This window comes from Etheostoma spectabile, chromosome 19 (assembly GCF_008692095.1).
Source record: "Etheostoma spectabile isolate EspeVRDwgs_2016 chromosome 19, UIUC_Espe_1.0, whole genome shotgun sequence".
NCBI lineage: Eukaryota > Metazoa > Chordata > Actinopteri > Perciformes > Percidae > Etheostoma > Etheostoma spectabile.
Window position 1 is genome coordinate 3,250,539 of NC_045751.1, and position 18,373 is coordinate 3,268,911.

Genomic DNA, 18,373 nt, shown 5'->3' on the forward strand with positions numbered 1-18,373 from the left:
AAATCCCCAATGAGGCTTAAATGACAGCAGTGCATCAATCCACCCGTATTAATTATGTTGATCGGAAGCATCACATTTTCTGGACTCTGCCTTGACTTAAGATATACAAAACACAAGAAATATATTATATACCTTTTCTTAAAATCAGAATCGCAAACATGGATTGCTCTTGGTTTAAGAACTCTTTTACCACTACCTATTAGAGTGTTCATTGCGATCATGGTTTTGGCTTCTCACAATTAAATGATTATAATTGACTGTGATATTGGCTTTAAATGTGTGCTCCGCTGGAAAAAAAAATCCTCCGCTGTACTATATATCAAATCAAATGCTTCTTAAACTTACAGCATGACTCAGGAGGACTTAGCCAGCCAGTCCCGCGTCAGCAGTGACATTACACACAGCCGTTCACTGTTAAATTGGCTGAAAACGCCACCAGGCTGCTACAGTATAACAACACAGACCTTTACACACATCAGACTGGTATGTTATAACTCGACTCAGCCAGATATTTCCCGTTGACTAAGATGGATGGCATAGTTCTGCAGTGTTTCAGTGTTTACACTCACTGTGTAAATTAGCCTAGCGGACACTTAACTGGATGCTCTTTCCCGAGAGAAAAATATTAAACAGTTAGCCTTCTTTAAATATTCATGCATTCATATTTTCTCCAACAAGTTGTCTTGATTTAAGGGAATTCAATAGTTTAATTTATCTTCTTATCTTTTCTGTTGCACTGCGCGCTGATAGGGTGTTCCATACCACACCTATACCAACATTATACCCACTTATTTGATTTATCAGAAAAATTGTCACCAGACATCACAACATGTAAAAAATGTTAATACTTCTAAATAGGAGGGTGTAAGACAACAAAATGCAGTATAGCGTTAAGAGATACAGTATACTGTGATTTCATAAAGTTGCACCCTGAAACAATTGAATAATAATTATCCTGCTTGTTATCTGCAAGCTGCTTTTCTGAGCACAATGTTTTCTTCCCAATTAAATTGGATACCTTGGTGTTGTGCTTCTTACCACTGCAGCTTTCTTTCCATCATTTCAGCAGTATGTCTCTCAGCTAATAAAGCACTTGGCATGACCCTGCATAAGCTCTGGCCTCTGAACTGACTTGGGAGGATATAGTAATACACACTTGAATATGTGGGTCACAGAACAGTAATAAGCTTCATTTTCTGACATGTTGCTCTTGTTAAACTAGTCATATAAAATGCCAATCATGGCCTCACAGCCCATCCTTTTTATTCATGACATATGATATTTCCAAACTAATGCAGTGAGTCAGTGTTACAAATGGGCATGAGCAAAGATTTAATTGAGTAAAAAAAATTGATGGAGAAATTGCGAGAAAGAGAAAGTGCAGGGAAGGAAAATTCAAATAAAGTGAAAAAAGTTGTGGCACATAAATCCTTTCGACCAGCTGTCGGAGGTGACATTTCATTAGTACACTTTGTCAATAGAGAAATCGTCTGCGGAGAGAGTGGTTGGGTGCGAGTAACAAGGAAGGACAGAGACACATTGAGATAGAGAAAGCCTATGAAGATGAGGAAAAGAGCACAGTCCTTTTTCATTAGGCCGAACCTGATTCCAGCCACTGGAAATTACGGACACTGTGGCTTTAGACGTGATGAGAAAGAAGGTGGGTGCCGTGCCCCCCCTTTCTTCCATGTTAAGTCTCTATCAATCATTCACCCTTTTGCTTTTTACCCCCTGCCGACTTGGCACGCATCTTTCTGCCTGTTTAGTTTTCAAGAGAGTTGTCCATCCTTTCCTCCACCAGCCAACTGGCAGATACATTTGAAGAAAAATCACAGGCATAAAGACTCCTGCCATTTCCCATAAAGTCCTCATCCATCACTTAAGAAGTTTTCTGTAAGTTGGAGATGGATATGGCAGAATAAGGCCAGACTTTTTGATGACTAGGACAAGGGGAGTCAAGGGCCCCACTGTTACACCTGTGTAGGCCAATAATCACAACAGTGGCTGCTGGCAGTTTGTAGCAAGAACTCATAGACTGCACATAAACTGAAAATAATAGACGTAGCAGGTAACATCACCTATTGGTTTGTGGACAACCGTTTTGAAGCCTTGAGTTTGGCAATCGGGGCATCACCATCTTGTTTTTTTTGAAAACGTGATGATTTTTGGATGAGAGGGTATTACTGGGGAGGTTGCCGCCACCAAGCCAGTGTTGTCTATGGTTGGAGTGGCGCTGCGCTAACCTAAATGCTGAAGAGGTAAAGTTCTGGATTTTCAATTGGCTGTAGCGAGTCATCCAGTCGATCGGCAGCCAATCACGTACTGTACCTCAAACGGACAAACTGAACCGCAAACATAATCTCCTCGACAGAGGAGACGAGTTGAAAGAGACTAAAACGCTCCAAACTGCATTTAATAAGCGTAAATTGCAAATATGTGCTTATTTCAACTTTTTAAATGTACGGATTTGCCTCTTTTCATTGTTTCATCTTTGCATAAGTTGATTATCTTTGGGTTGTGTAGAGCTGTGTTTGCCAGCTGTTTGTGACTCTAAATTAAGCCCTTACTCATATAAAAAGACAAGACTTAGTTTTATAATCTTTGATTAACTATGCAGTTCAACATAACGGAGTGTAATACTCTGAATAACGCTGTCTTTCATACATTTATAACCATCCAGATATGTAAATAGCAGTGTCAACCTGCCAGATTCTACTTCCAAGTGTTCCAACCCTTCACAGCCCACTTAGCCCATATTCCCCCAGCACTTCAGCACAGCCTTTGCTGTTACTAGTTCAACAGCGATGCATCGGGCTTATCATTGACTTCTTCTAAACTGCCTTAGAAGCTCGCAAGATGCACATCATAGGCAGCAAAAGGGGAGAAGTCGTCAGTTTTCAGTCTTTTTAAGTGCAGAGCAGAATACCTTTAGGGGCCCACCACGTGAGACGACGTTTCGAGATCGAGACATTCTTCCCCACTCCTCGCCTTTCATGTTGGTCCAAGATGTTTTTCTCTTCTTTTTTTTTTTTTGCCCACCATGCTCCACAGGGTCTGCAACATGCTGGGACACACAACAACTGATAGCAGAAAGTCAAAATAAAAATAAAAAGGTGTTTTGAAAGCTTTAGTTGGATTGTTTAAGGTTCGGGGGCTGAGTACAGAGTCTGCAGATAATTAGACCTTTCGGCGTAAACAAACAGCACGCTGTTTTAGAGCAATTGGTGCTGTCCATTATGTGAATTTGCATCATTTGACAGTAGATAAATTATAATTAAGTGGCAATAATCATGACGAGTGTGGGAGATTTCTGTTTCACAAAAGGACCCCCAGTAATATTTATGTCCATTGGCAAAAGCTCTTTAGTCCCATGCTTGTTGCTTCTTCCTACACAATTAGCAGTTGTCTTACTGTTGAAAGAGAAAATGCAAGCAACAACAGGTAGGTACAGCATGTCAAGTTGTCAACATTTTTTCTCATTAAATTAATACTGCAACACAGTGTTGTGTTGTTCTCCAGCAATTAATTTGACAGTTGACAAAGAAAGAAGACAGTGTCTTCAGTTATTAAAACCGAACGTTCTTTGATATAGTAATTAGAGTCTCATCAAATTACTTAATGGCAATGTTAAAAACGAACAAAAACAAAACTCCCTTTTAACTGAAAAGAAAAGGCAGCTTCAGGTGAGTTTCATATTAATTTGGTTAATAACAGTTGTCAGGACACGGCTCCGATTCGAAAGGATAATATATTGTGTTTTTGCAGTGTTAATAAGATACTAAAATGTGACTCTTTTAACAAGTCAGGAAAAATCTACTTGAGCATCATCTACTAACACATGAAGATCCTCACTGCTCTACAACACAGCTTGTCAATTAGGGTTCACCATTAAACCACTGTGCAGCCTTGATGACGTGAGTAATCTCTCGAAATCCTCAGATGTTATCTGATCTCTCGCACAGAAGGGAAACCGGAAGACTGCGCAATGTGGGATTTTTAGTTGCCAATATGGATGAATTTGTTTTAGCGGTCTGCCATTGGCAGAATTCTTAATTGAAGTCATGAAAATGAAAAAAAGAAATGGTTTTCTTTCACAAGACTTTTAAGTGATTCATTGCTATGGCATAAGTTAGGACCCTCTTTGTTTTGTGATCACATTAGCCGTGATTGTCCAGATAAACATGTTTTTTCTCTAACAATGCAGAGGAATGGCCTGACAGAGCCCATTTTCAAGCTTGGACAGTGAAGAAAGCAGCTTGTGTTGTGTGATTATCACTGCGCTAAGCCCATAATGAGATGACAATGACCTTCCAAAATAGTGGTGTGTGTGTGTGTGTGTGTGTGTGTGTGTGTGTGTGTGTGTGTGTGTGTGTGTGTGTGTGTGTGTGTGTGTGTGTGTGTGTGTGTGTGTGTGTGTGTGTGTGTGTTTGTGTTTGTGTTTGTGTTTGTGTTTGTGTTTGTGTTGTGTGTGTGTGTGTGTGTGTGTGTGTGGGAGGGAAAGAGTGAGAATGGCTGTTTGAGGTAATATTAAAATTCATGAAACCATGTTGTTTTATTACGACTTGGGTCTTACTTTGATACTTTTGACCATTTCAGTTTTTAAAATGTAACGTGATTGCAACTGTAATGTATTCCTATTACTGTAAATGCACAGAAAATGATACTGTGTCCAGAATGTAATTAGTAAGCACAGCTGAGACTGAGAATTTTGACCCTTGATGGTGATGCTACACGGATATGAAGGGTTCCCCAAATTTGTTTGAATTAATTCTAAGGGGGAATGTGTATACCACATTTGTTGTTGTCACTCAGAACCACAATCACCCACTTCATGGGGGTGTTAGAGGACAGGGGAATAAGCGGACTAAGAATGTTTTCCTCCAATCCATTAAGTCGATGTTTTGATATTTCTCTTGATCCATTATATCCGTGTCAAATGTCATGGCAATCCATCCAATAGATGGGAGGACATTTGACTAAAAGCAAAAAAACGTCAACCTCACAACACAGCTACAGTAGAAGAAAAAGTACAAAATTAGTATGGCATTAGGACACAGCAGGTTTGTCCACAAAACTATGGCAAATACAGTTCAGTTTGGTCAACCGGAGACTTTATATACAACTAGTTTTATCGTCTGACAACATGTGTTTCTTGTCCGTTTTTTTTTTTAAATAATGTTTCCTCGTTTTTACATCTGTGTGATTAACATGTCCAATGTGATAAACTGGAATGAGCCTTTAAATGCTTCCCAATAGTTTTTAATCAAGCTCTTCCTTGCAGTATACACAGTAGCATTCTGCTAGCTGCTATATTGTTGTTATAGAATATTTAAGTGTCCAATAAGCTAGATCTCAATTGTCTGCCTCCTCATTTCAATCCTTGACACAGACATGTCATCGTCTTTGATTTAGTAAATTCTGGATGATGTATGTGTAATAACAACTAACCTAGTGTTCAGTGAAGCCTTTTGTATCCAAACATGACATAAAGAACAGATTTAGATTAACTTTCCCTTTAAAACTCCCTCCATTTGTGCCCAGCAGAGAACTTCACTCTCCTGAATGAACGGCTTTGTCTTTGAAACAAATGTGCAACAGGATAATTGGGAAACTGTGAAAAATATTTCCAGAGTTTGCATATTGTGTTAAGCCACCATTTAAAGTCCTGTCAATACCTGCAGCGAAGTATCGATCTCTTGAGTCTTCTTGAAGGTTCCGTGCTTTATAGCGTATTGATGGATTATGTAGATTCACTTTGCGGTGTTTGGATGAGCTAGGCTTGGGTGATTGTAATTTATTTATTTGAACAGGGACAATGCACAAAAAACATTGATAGATGTCTTTTGCCAGGTTATAGCAAATTGCTAGTTTCCGCCCGTAGTCCCTGGGCAGGTAGATGGGGTAATAAAACACAAAATATTTACAGTATACAGTACAGATACATAAAGTCATAAAAATTAACAGACATTATTGTCCCCTTATTGCCCCCCTCTTCCCCATAAAACACATCCATTCACTGGTGGGAGCAAATCTACTTTGTTAACAACCAGTGCTTTGTTAAGCGTGAGAATGAGTGCAATTTAGTGCAGGAAGATAAGTCGGTAGGAAGAGTATTCTACTGATTTATAGCCACAAAGGAGAAAGATATCCTCCTAAACACAATTTTGCATTAGTAAAGACTACATTCTCCATTTGTGGCTGATCTAGTTACCCGTGTTTTTTTTTTTTTTTTTCAGAGCAGAGTGTAACAAATCTTTTCAGAGGATGAGCTGAACCATTATGAATTATTTTAAAAATGAAGCAAACATTTGAGTGAAATATAACATTTTCAAGATTTAGCATGTTGTATTTAGTGAGAATGTGACAGTGATGGTTTTTATGTGGCTTTTTGTCATGGCTCTTGAGGGCACTTTTATATATTGGTTCCAGTGGCCTTGTTTTTTTTTTACATGTTTGCGATCACTTGAAATACAATAAAGATGTGGAATAATGGAATAAATCATTGTGTAAAGGTATGTACTTGATACCTCAATTGTAAGGGAATTTCTTATGTTTCTGTAGTTTGATAGATTGAGTTTTAGTGTGTTGCCTAGCTTTTTGGTTTGTTTGTTAAAGCTGAGAGTTGAATTAAGGGTAACACCCAAATATTTGAATTGGTCCACATTTTTTAAATATTTTGCCCATTTACAAAGATGCCAGGACACTCTACGTTTGCACCTGTTTGTGAAAAACCTTGTAAGAGTCTTGTCAACATTCAATGTAAGAATGGACTTACGCGGCCAGTCAGAAACCCTATGCATTGCCTTGGTTAGTTACCAGGAGTATATAAAACAGTGTCATCAGCATACATTAGTATGTAAACATCACTGCAGACAGATAGTAAGTCATTTATATATATATATATATATACTGTAAATATACACTGAATAGCAGCGGTCCAAAGATCAACCTTTGATGCTTTAACCCTTGTGTTGTCCTCAAGTCAAATTTGACCCCTTTTCAAAACTAGAGAAATATGGGTTTCTTTTTAACCAAATTACCCAAAACGTTAAGTACAATTACAAATACTTAATAGTTAGTTTACTACTTTCATTGAATGTTGGGTATTCAATTTCACATCATTTGAAAAAAATTGAAATGGATTTAAAACCTGACTAAACTTTTGAGATGCATGTCTGGGATTATCCATCAACACAGGTTCCTCTAATATTAGTGAAAGTAATTCATCATTTCAAAATTAGGTAAAATTTCCTATGAATGAAATGTATTGACCATGTATTCCAAAAATAATTGTAAAACTAGTGGTAATGAGTTGGTGTTAGTGAAAAAAGCATGACAAGTGACAAAACATTGAAAAAGGGCTATAAAAAAGGACAACAACGTCAGAAAATGTGTCAAAAATAGTAATAAGGAAGAAAAAAAATGTTAATTTTGACCCAGAAGGACATTAAATGCATGGTCACCCGGAAGACAAAACAAGGGTTAAGTGGTGACAGTGTTGTTGTTCACCCTCACACACTGGTGTCGGTCACTCAGATATGATTTAATCCAGTTTATGAAGAGGGAGTAGCTGGCCAGTTTGTTTAACAGTATTTTGTGACTGACAGCGTCAAAAGCCTTCCACAAATCAAGGAAAACTGCTCCCACCACCCCTCCTTGATCTAGGTTTGTATTGATTACTTCAAGGAAGTAGCAGCAGGCTATTTCAGTTGAATGTTTTTTCCTGAACCCAAATTGCATGATGTTGAAAAGCCTCGGAATCCAGGTGAGCAATTAGGTGCTCTGACACTACTTTTTATTAACCTTAGAAATGGCTGGGAGGATGATATTTAAATAGTTAAAAGAGAGGTGATAAGTTCTCTATGCTGTTTAAAAAAATGCCGTATCAATTCCATATATATCTTTTGCTTTGCTGTTAGACAGAGTTGGGAGTATTTTTCCAACCACTGCGTCATTTGTAAGTGTCATATTTATGGCAGAATTAACACTATCCAGTGTGGAAGGGACAAAAACTCAGTTTTTGTACAGAGTTTAGGAAATACTCATTAAAATGTGACGCAACAACAAGGCTATCAGTTTGAGTTACCCCATTGATTTGGAGCTGTATGTTTTTATATTGGGGTTTTTCCTTCCCAAGCAATTTGTCAATGCTTTTCCAAAGTATTTACTATTCCCTTTGGCATCTCTGATAATATCCAGGGGAAAGTGCGCTCCTGCTTTTCTGAGCAGCTGTGTGACTTTGTTTCTCAGACTTATAAAAATGAGATGATCAGTGGTCAATCTTGATTTAAGAAACATCTTTAAGGATGCATCTCTTTTTCTCATTAAGTCCCAGAGAGCACTATTGAACCAAGGCAGCGACTGTTCTGTTTTCGATTTCCTGGCAATTGTTTTTGTATATTTCAACAAGATAGCTTTGAATGCAGTTACTAGATCATTGCATGATTGATCACAGGTTTCACTTTCAGTAATATTTTTCCAGTTTGTATGCTTCATTTCATTCTCAGTGAGTGCCAAATCTTTCTTTGGAATGAAGACCATGACAACAATCTTATCTATTTACAACTTGAGTTGTTGTGAATTTCAAAATGGGCATCTGAGCTGCCATAGGCAAACTGCAAATATATAGTGATTTTGGAGAAATGGCTGAATAGGAAGACACTGTATATGGTCGATATTACTATTTAGACTTTAATTTAAAGTCATATACCAAAATATTAGTTTTGGCACTAAAAGCTTTTAAAGTTACTGATAACACACTTTCTCTTTTCCCTTTAAGTAATGCAGGTCTTGATGCTTCTTTGAGGGAGAAAACAGGAATAGGGAGTAAAGTAAATTGCCCTGTCACTTTGTGATGGGTACTGAGGCTGTATTTCCCTGTGACACCACTGCTACACAGACAGACTTAAACACAGATGACAAGGTGTTGCTATGGAGACCTTAGCGAGGAACCTGCAGCAGTCTATCCGTGGACAGTTTATGCAAACACAAAGATGAGTATCTATAGCACTGTTTTGTGGAAAACATCAAAGGCAGCCAGGTTAAACTCTGTCTCAGCAACACTGGGTATTTCAATTAAAACAAAGGAGCAATGAGACAAATTCTTCTTTATAAAATATATACAGACAATACTGAATACCATTCACAGGTGAACACATACAATTTCACATGATAAATACTATTTGAATGTGTTGTATTTCTTTTGGTGTCAAGAGGTTGAATTCATATGGACATCTCAAAGCAAATAATGACATTCCCCACAGCGTTAGTACTTCGATTTTTAGTGCTAATTAACACATGTTGGTATCCTAACTAGGGATGTAACGGTACAGAAAAGTCACGTTTCGGTTGATATCCTGGTTAAGGAGTCACAGATTGGTGTCAATTTGGTACAGTAAAAGACTTTCATTGTATAAACAAGCAATATTTTAAACAATTCTGTATTTGTACAAACACTGAGAAAACATTTTCCATAAGGCAACAGGTCAAAATAGGCTATACAACTGAAAAGCATCTCTTATGCAATGAAATTTTAAACATAAAATGACATAGAATAATAACAAATAACTGCAATAAGTTAGTATTAATTAGTTTCACCTTATATTTAAACATTCAAAGCACCCGAACATTCATCACTGGGATCGTCACATTTGGGTGATGCTCTTGAATGTGTGTTAGCACGGTGGATGTGTTTCCATCCAGCTACAACGGTGGAGCAACGACAACACACCGTCACTCGTCTTATACACAGCTGTCTCCGGTGCTGTTGTAGCTGACCGGGAACCCGCAGGCGGGTCTACTGGCTCTGGAGCTATAGTATGACTGACTTGCACGGCAATCAGCTTGTTGTGCTAGCCTTAGCATATGTCGCTAACAGCGTACAGCTGAAAGTTTCCAAAACTCGCAACTTTGGTTTCACATTACGTGCATGAATCTACATACTGTGTATTTTACGTGCATTATTCTGCGTGCACTAAACCGTGACCCCCGCACCATTTCAGCCCTAAAGATAATACACTAAATTAAAAAGTTAAGCGTGGCGATCATTACCCGCTAAACATCAGGATGTTAGCATTTTCATTGTGAGCATGGTAACGTTAGCATTAAACTCAAAGCACCGCTCTGTCTAAAATTGCAGTTAGTGTTTGGCTCAAAATCTTATCTTATCTTGGTTAAAAAAATGAATAACCAAATTCAAGGGAGCCTTATAAAAATAAGGTTTGATTTATTGAAAATACTGGTTGGGCTCTAGTTGTGACATTCTTAGAAATAATTTTATTTCTGTAGTTAAGGAAATTTGCATTGCAACTGATGATGGTTGCCTATATGCCTGCACTTTTAGATAAACAGAAGTTGCAAGGACAAAAACGCTCACCAGCTTCCTATAGGGCCAATTGTGTGTTTCCCATTAAACTAATAGTTAGTAGTCACAATTCAATTTGATTTTCAATTTTATTTGATTTGATTTATAGTATCAATTCATAACCAAAAGTTATGTCAAGATACCTTACAGTTAGAGTAGGTCTAGACCACACTCTATAATTTGCAAGGACCCAACAATTCTAGATGTTCCCCCAAGAGGAAAAAACTTCCTTTTAGGAAGAAACCTGGGACAGACCCAGGATCTTGGTAGGCGGTGTCTGACGGGGCCGGTTGGGGGTGTGATGAACAGTGGCAATAACACAGTAAAAGATAATGGAACAGTGACTAAATATAGTAGTGTGTAGTTCTTGGCATAGCAGGGCGCTGCAGGGCATTACAGGGCACAGCAAGAAACTATGAATACATTAAAGCACTTTTAATTAGCTTTCATTAGAATTTGAAGCCATTGTTTATACAAATATGTCATTGTCAAGTCAGGAACACATTTACAACCCAGTTATAGACAGAATTTGGCCATGATGTTTTAATTTTTAAGTTTGTAGAGAGTCTGCAATGGTCGATGACGAAAGGGCAGATCAAGGTGGACAGTTGGAACAGGTTAATGTCTTTGTGGTTTGTAGTTTGTGGAGGTTAGACGTAGAAATTTAATCCGACTGTGCAGTGATCTGAAATGTTTGCCCATTTTCATATCATGCAGTTGTCACTTAATTACGTTTCATGCAGTTTCTATGTGTGGTGTGTTTACTGCTTTAGGTGCACTGCAGCAAGTGGTAGTTTGTGACACACAATCGTAACCCACAAAAAAAAGTTTGTCTTCATTTCTCTATGTTCCCAAAATGACCTAAAAATTGAATAATTCTAGGAACTATTCAAATAGGCAAAGCAAATGACCATTATGATTATGCATCATTGAAATTCAGATGAAAAAGATGAAGCCCCTATTTTGTAACATCCATCAATATGGTAATTTTAACATTTACTCCCCCTGTTCTTCATTTCTTTGGTTCTGTACTTTCTACTCTTAGACTTGAAAATACTGCAGCTGCTTGAAAGCACACAGCCACAAAAACCCCACACAGACACACACATACTTACGTTGTACACACACACATTGTAAAACTATTATTCTATTATTACTTAGCGACATATTTGGAAATTAACATTCCAAAATATTTATCACCAAATTATCTACAGCAAAGTTTCTTTGAATTTACTCCAGGGTCTCTGACCTCAAGACAAATCCTGATGCTCAGCCAAAGTATGCAATAAGCCAAGTTTAGATTTTAGAGTAATTAAAAACTAAAATAAAAAAGCAAAATACACAATATCCATTAACACAGCGATTTCCTTTAAGCATGTTGTCATGTAAAGGGAACCGGGAAGATAATGTAATAAAAGACAAGAACAGATGTGTTTTTCATTCTTTGGACAAGAGGATTTCATTTAATGGATATCTACTTTGTTTCAACAGTGATGAATGTTTGATAATTAATGTGTCCACAATTGAGGTGATTCAGCTGAGTGTGAGCTTATTTGAATAATGTTCATTCGAGGGGGAAAATGTGTGTGCCCCAGACAGATGCATCCATTCTTAGAGCGGTGAACACGTTAACTAAGTGATTGATAGAATTGTCATATCATGCAGCATTTGATGTTAATGCACTGCTGCATTTAGGGTGGGCCAACATGATAATCTATTCTGTATACCGTTTATCTCTTCCTTTAATGCCTGCTTGCATTACACTACTGTGGACAGCTTGGCAGATCAATGAATAGGTATGCGTCATGGCCTTATTAGATTCACATGTATTGTGTATGTGCTCAAGAAGCTTAACTTTTATATTTAATTCACTGTGGTAACAGCTATTTTAAATATATAAACTATTGCATTACCACACTTGCACTTTACCACTGCATATCTTGTAAAAAAAACTGTATATATATATATATATAGTATAGAATTTGAAATGTTAAAGGGGGGTTGACGAAATAAGACAGTCAGATGTAAAACACTAACTAAACCTAATCACAGTTATAGTCATACTGTATTATGATGAATGTCAACTAGCAGCATCATCATTGGGTTAAGAGGTGTGATAACTAGATTGACATGTGATGACTAACATAACTCCAAATAAGACAAATTATTTATGTCTAAAACAGCTAGGCACTGTAGACTTTAGCATTTGTTGCTAAATCAGGAATAAATGGGGCTTTTGTTAAGGATTATTTTCAGCCACAGATTAATAAACATACACATTTGATGCACAGTTTGGGTCACAGTCAACAGTGTGGCTCGTTGATTACCTTTGCAGTGAAAGTAAGCTGTGTACTGTAAATCCTTTTTTTATAGGCATTATTGTTGTTCATGTTATTTTGTCTAACCCCAGTATGTCTATTAACAGGGCTGTATATTAAATATTTTACAACCGTCCCAAACCATCCAAAAATACAATTTGAACTGCCCTGAACTAAATGCTGGCCGTCCCAACTGTAATATTTAATATGTACAGTTTATCCATAATTAAATGCTTTCCATAAATATAACAACCGATTTCCACTAGATGTATTTATTTAGTTTTTTAATTGTGATATAATTTAACTTAGTTTTACCATTTTTTTATTTTTGCATTTGTAAACACTGTGGGTGCGCTCGCATGTGGGAAGGCCACCTGTCTGGCGTGCTCCAATGAGACAGAGAGACAGAGAGACAGAGAGACAGACGGAGACAGAGAACATGGTTGGAGTTTGCCTCTTGCTTTATCACACTTGTGCTAGTGTGTGTGTATATAGACAACTTTGTCAGAGGTTAATGTTTTGGTTAAATCACAGATCCACCTTCCGTCCCGCAACCTTCCCAGAATGCATTTTTAGCATCCTGATCTGTCTTTCTCTCCCTTTATTTCTTAAGGTAGAACCATTATAAAGAAACCCATGCACTGTGATAGGGAGCAGGGAGTCATTTTGATTCATAAAGAGAGTTTATGCTCCAAGAAGCAAAATAAGTAGTTTTTTTTCCATTTATAAAATAAAAGCAATAGTAAGGTGGAGCACTACTGGGAACATCCGGTAACATGGTTACCTTGGTTCTCTGAGTGGAGAGACTATCTCTCCAGGGCAAGGCTGCTCGGATACCGCTCAGTGAACTCATGCCCACCTGGGCCTTTACTGCCCTGGCATGGGTCGTGGTGTGTTTTAAAGTGATATCCATGTCAACTTCCCCAGTTGGTCAGTCCCCCGTACATATGGAATATGTAACTCTGTGGAGAGATAGTCTCGATACAATATCTGCATCAACAACACACAGTTAGGTTTCTCCCTTTCAGCCTGACTAAAAATAAAGCTGAATTGCAGCCAGGGAAGGTCAGTATGGATTATGGAGCACTGCGCTCCCTGTGGAAAAGAGTTGTTTGTTGTCCGTCCCAATGTCAGATCGGGAATCAGGAGGGAAAGTGCCTCTCTCAGCAGGTCCAGACTTCCTGTCAATGATAATCCGATGGAATGGCTGATCTGCGCTGGATGGACCAAGGCCAGCATGGAGGAGACAAGCCAGAGAGTGTGGATGAAGCTTGTATTGTGCTCAGAAACTGTCCAGGCTAACAGAAGACAGAAAGTAGAAAGATCATTTTTTTTAACACAGAAATTATGCTGGATAGGTTTTTTGAAAAGTATTTTAAATAATGTAGCTAAGCTACAGAACATACATTCGATTTAACATCCATTTAGTACTTTATTAGGTCTTCAATCCTGTTTACCCAGAGACTGTGAGAGAGATGCAAACACAAGCACGGCTTTGTGGAAGAAATAGATTATATAACGCAACATTAAACAATATCCATATAAACAGTATTGTCTCATCCCATTTTATGTTTAAAAATACATCAATATACTGTACAAAGTCGATATACGGTCCACTTTAGTCACTGGAGCACATCACAGTTCTATTGTGAAGTCTATACCAATACTTATTGGGCTCTGAACATCATCCCTCAACATGATTCCAGGCCAACCAAAGTTGTAGTAAAGTTATATTAAATTACATAAATTGGGGAAAGAGAAAAACAATTCACTCGGGGACATCAGCTAACATCAATGGGAGCTTGGCAGAGATGGAGACCGCATGTTCCACACTCAAGGCCATCACATCTAGATGGTGAAAGCTCACAGAGCTATGGGGTGAGGTCCAATTACTGGAGCTGCAGAGTAAATATACTACACCAATATTTTCTTTGGAGTCCAAGATGGGCCTGTGTGTTTGGGCACAAACAATACTTGGCAGCCCATACCTCTTTGCTTTAAAGATTATCTGCAAACAAATAATCTTGCTTGAGATGCCAACTAGTGGTGACTGTGCTCTCTCAACATCCTATGCAGCAGGACATCCTATGCAACATCCTATGCAGCAGGACACAACTGGGTACAGCCACACCTTACTGTAACCAGGGATGTGGTTAAAGCTTCAACAGACAGTATAGTTTTTAAACCCACAAATATGAGTGCAGCACTGCAACTAACAAATATCATTATTGATTAATCTGTTGATTCTTTTTAAAACTGTAGTAGACTGAGACCTTATCCTGCAGCTCTCCCTCTCTGTCGCTCAGGCATATGCATGCGCAGAACAGCAAACAGAAATGCGCTCCCTCTCCTGACCTGCGATTGGCCAAAGTCTCCTGTCACGTCGAGAATATCTTAAAAGTCCCATGGCATGTCAATTTCACTTTATGAGTTTTTTTCAACGTTAATATGCATTCCCCCAGCCTGCCTATGGTCCCCCAGTGGCTAGAAATGGCGATAGATGTAAACCGAGCCCTGGGTATCCTGCTGTGCCTTTGAGAAAATGAAAGTTCAGATAGGCCAATCTGGAATTATGCCCCTTATGAGGTCATAAGGAGCAAGGTTACCTCCCCTTTCTCTGATTTGCCTGCCCAGAGAATTTGGCCCACCCATGAGAGAGAGACATCATGGCTTTCAAACGAGCAAAGTGGCAGTTTGCCCAACTTGATAAATTTCAACTCTGGTTAATGCACAACCACTGAGATGACCCAGTTGTCTGTAACCAGAAAGCAAACTGTGATAGACTAATAGGAAGAAAGTTTGTTCCACCCCAAACCGTCTCCTCTGCTCTGCGCGCCCCACCTTGCTTTGAGCACGGCTCATAGTGCTGATTATCTGCAGAGGGTTCTCAGTCATGAGCTAGGAAGGCAAAGCAGCTGATGACAAGCTGCCGATCACATTGTCACAAAGTTTAGGATTAGGTAGATGACCTTATGTGGAAAGAGCTCTCAACCCACAATGGGAGAAATTGTGGTTTACAGTAACCCTGCGTTAGGAAACTAGGATTATTTTCACAGTCTTTTACAAAATGAGGCATGGACAATTCACTGTGTCGATGCTGAGAATGGAGACTCATATTCCTCTAAGCAGTACAAGTGAGTCACTGACTGAATGATGTGATGAACACCCATCACTCAACCAAATGAACACACATACACTCATCACACTAACCTCATTTTGAAGATCATCGCTCCTCCTCGTCTTTATCTCTTTTGTTGAATTTCTTGAATTCTCAGCATGACAAAGCATTAATGCCAGACGTTACTGACAGTGACGCTAAAGGTGACGCCGCCCATTTGTGTTCACCTCTGTGGGATTTGTCCTCTTAAGCAGCTGCAGCCTATGGTCTTGCGGGGGAATTAGAGAGGGTGTGATTGCATCCTTGACTAATGCTAATGTGTGATTGATTGATGCTTTAAGTAGAAATCGATAAGTACGCCTTTTCAGAAGTAGGTGCCCTTAGTTTATTTGTACTGTATATTAGTTTGCAGCATAGCCGCTTGATCTGTTGATGTCTGTGAGGAGAATTGTTAAAGAGGTTTACCACGGTCATAGAACCACTGTTAGAGCAAAAAATGGTTAGTTACCTAATGTCCAGGGCCAATTTTTCCACTAATGTGCTCCATCTTCCCTGCATTGCGTAAACAGCCTCAGCAGTGATTGATGCTTGCGTACTAGTCTGTTTACCAGATGAAACGCAAGCTGTGTCTTAATTTGTTCATTTTCTCAACTCCTCTCAGATTCTGTCGTGCTGTAAGTTCAGGTGTCATAGAAATGAAATTTGACCTACCATTTTAATTACGCTCTGCGTTGTCTTTGCTTTAAATGATTGCACCTTTTTACACCACTGTCAAGTTTTAATTGAATCTGAGGTTGATTTAATCTCTGAATATAAAGAAAGTGTGTCATAGAATTATAAATGTAACTCAGTTGAGGGAATGAATGAATAAATTGTAATTAGTCTAAACTAAACGATTCAGGCCAATATTCGTAGGTTTTTCGATCATATTGGATGATTCCACACCTCACTATTTACTATTTATATTAACTTTAAGGGCCCTATTTTAACAATCTAAGCGCACGACGTGAAGCGCTAAGGGCGTGTCCAAATCCACTTTTGCTTGAAAAAAGGGTCCGTGCGCCGGGCACATGGTTCAAAAGGGTTGTACTTAGTGTCTTCATTAATTCCTAGGTGTGTTTGGCGCATTGCTATTATGCTATGATGCTATATATGTAATCTTTTGCATGTTTGTGTGCTGCTGTGTGTCCTTTTGTGTGTGTAACAAACATAGTGTGTGCGCCGTGCACAACCCTAGGCTCATTTTATTAAGGCACTGTTAAAATAACAATGAAATGCTGCGTTATTGACTTTAGACCAGGTTTTTGTTGGTCAATGGTGCGATCACTTGCCGCTACCTCAAGATAGCAAAACGCCCAGAATGCACCTGAACACACCTCCCTGTATAACCAGCACGTCCATGGGCGCAAAGATGGGCGCAGGTGCATTTTCTATTAAAACGCTGTGGGCGCTGGACGGGAAATTAACAACTGCGTCGGTCTTAAAATAGCAAAGACACTTGCGTTGGGCCTTGTGCCGCGCTGCGCCGGGTGCAAGATAGGACCCTAAGTGTTTTAGTTGCCTAAACCCTTCTCTAACCATTCCATTAGTTGCAAGTCCTACGCAAGATTTATGATGTTTTTGTCTGAAAATAGAGTTGAAATTAATTAATTGATTGATTGACTTTATTTTTTATTTTTTTACCAATGACCATTTTTGTCATTTATCAATTGGAAATAGCAAATATTTGCTATTTTTAGCTTTGTAAATAAAATATTTGCTTAAAGTGCCCATGTGCTAGCATGCTAGCGGTTAGCCCCCTCGTTCTCAATGGCAAAACACTGCTACAACACGCACGAGTTGACCATAAGCTCCAAAAAAACTACTTCCATGTCCCTGTTCTGCAGGTATTCCACAAGTTCCCCTCGTTTAGAATAAGTCTCCCAGCTAATCCTGCCTTGGACTGACCAAAGTTTGAGAAACAGAAAGCTAGCTGATGTGATCCTTAACTGCTCTTGTGCATGTGCGACTCCCAACAAAGATGGGATAGAAGTGTGATGCCTCACTCTGTAGCTAAAACAAGTGTCTCACTCTGTAGCCAGTACAACAATGATGTGTTTTTTAAATGAAACTATATAAACCTATTCTGGTACAACCTCAAAATACAATTATGAACCTGAAAATATCATATTTTATATATTTTTATATCATTGAAAGCTGAGTACTTATGACTCACTTGGTCAGACAAACAAGAATCGTTACATTTGACTAAACAAAGAATTTAGCTGACTTGATAATTAACATACATAGCATTTTTTTTTTTACATAAAGTAGTATAATGAAGTATAATAATGTAGCTACAATTGGAATGTGTGAGGCTAATTTTTGGTTTTGTGGGTGTTTTACTTAAATGTAGCGCTGTTCTGTAATATCAGTGTAGTGCATGATGGCAAAGAGGTTACATTATGACAGCCAGCCTAATTCCACAGGACAGCTTTTACGTTAATATCCTTCACCTGTGATGACTATTGAGATTACACTGACCCATGGTGACCAATCCTTTACGTCTGGTGTAATTGTGCGTTAGCATTTCCT

The 18,373-nt window shown here is 38.5% G+C and overlaps 2 long non-coding RNA genes across 3 annotated transcripts in view; both read left to right on the forward strand.

Annotated features, from left to right (window-relative positions):
• Positions 1-18,373, forward strand: part of LOC116707317 (uncharacterized) — a 146,849-nt gene that overhangs the window by 42,046 nt on the left and 86,430 nt on the right. The window lies entirely within an intron of this gene.
• LOC116707316 (uncharacterized) lies at positions 667-7,281 on the forward strand. The gene is made up of 3 exons (XR_004336461.1): positions 667-677; positions 6,844-6,852; positions 7,198-7,281. It is a non-coding gene; the product is annotated as an uncharacterized LOC116707316 (long non-coding RNA).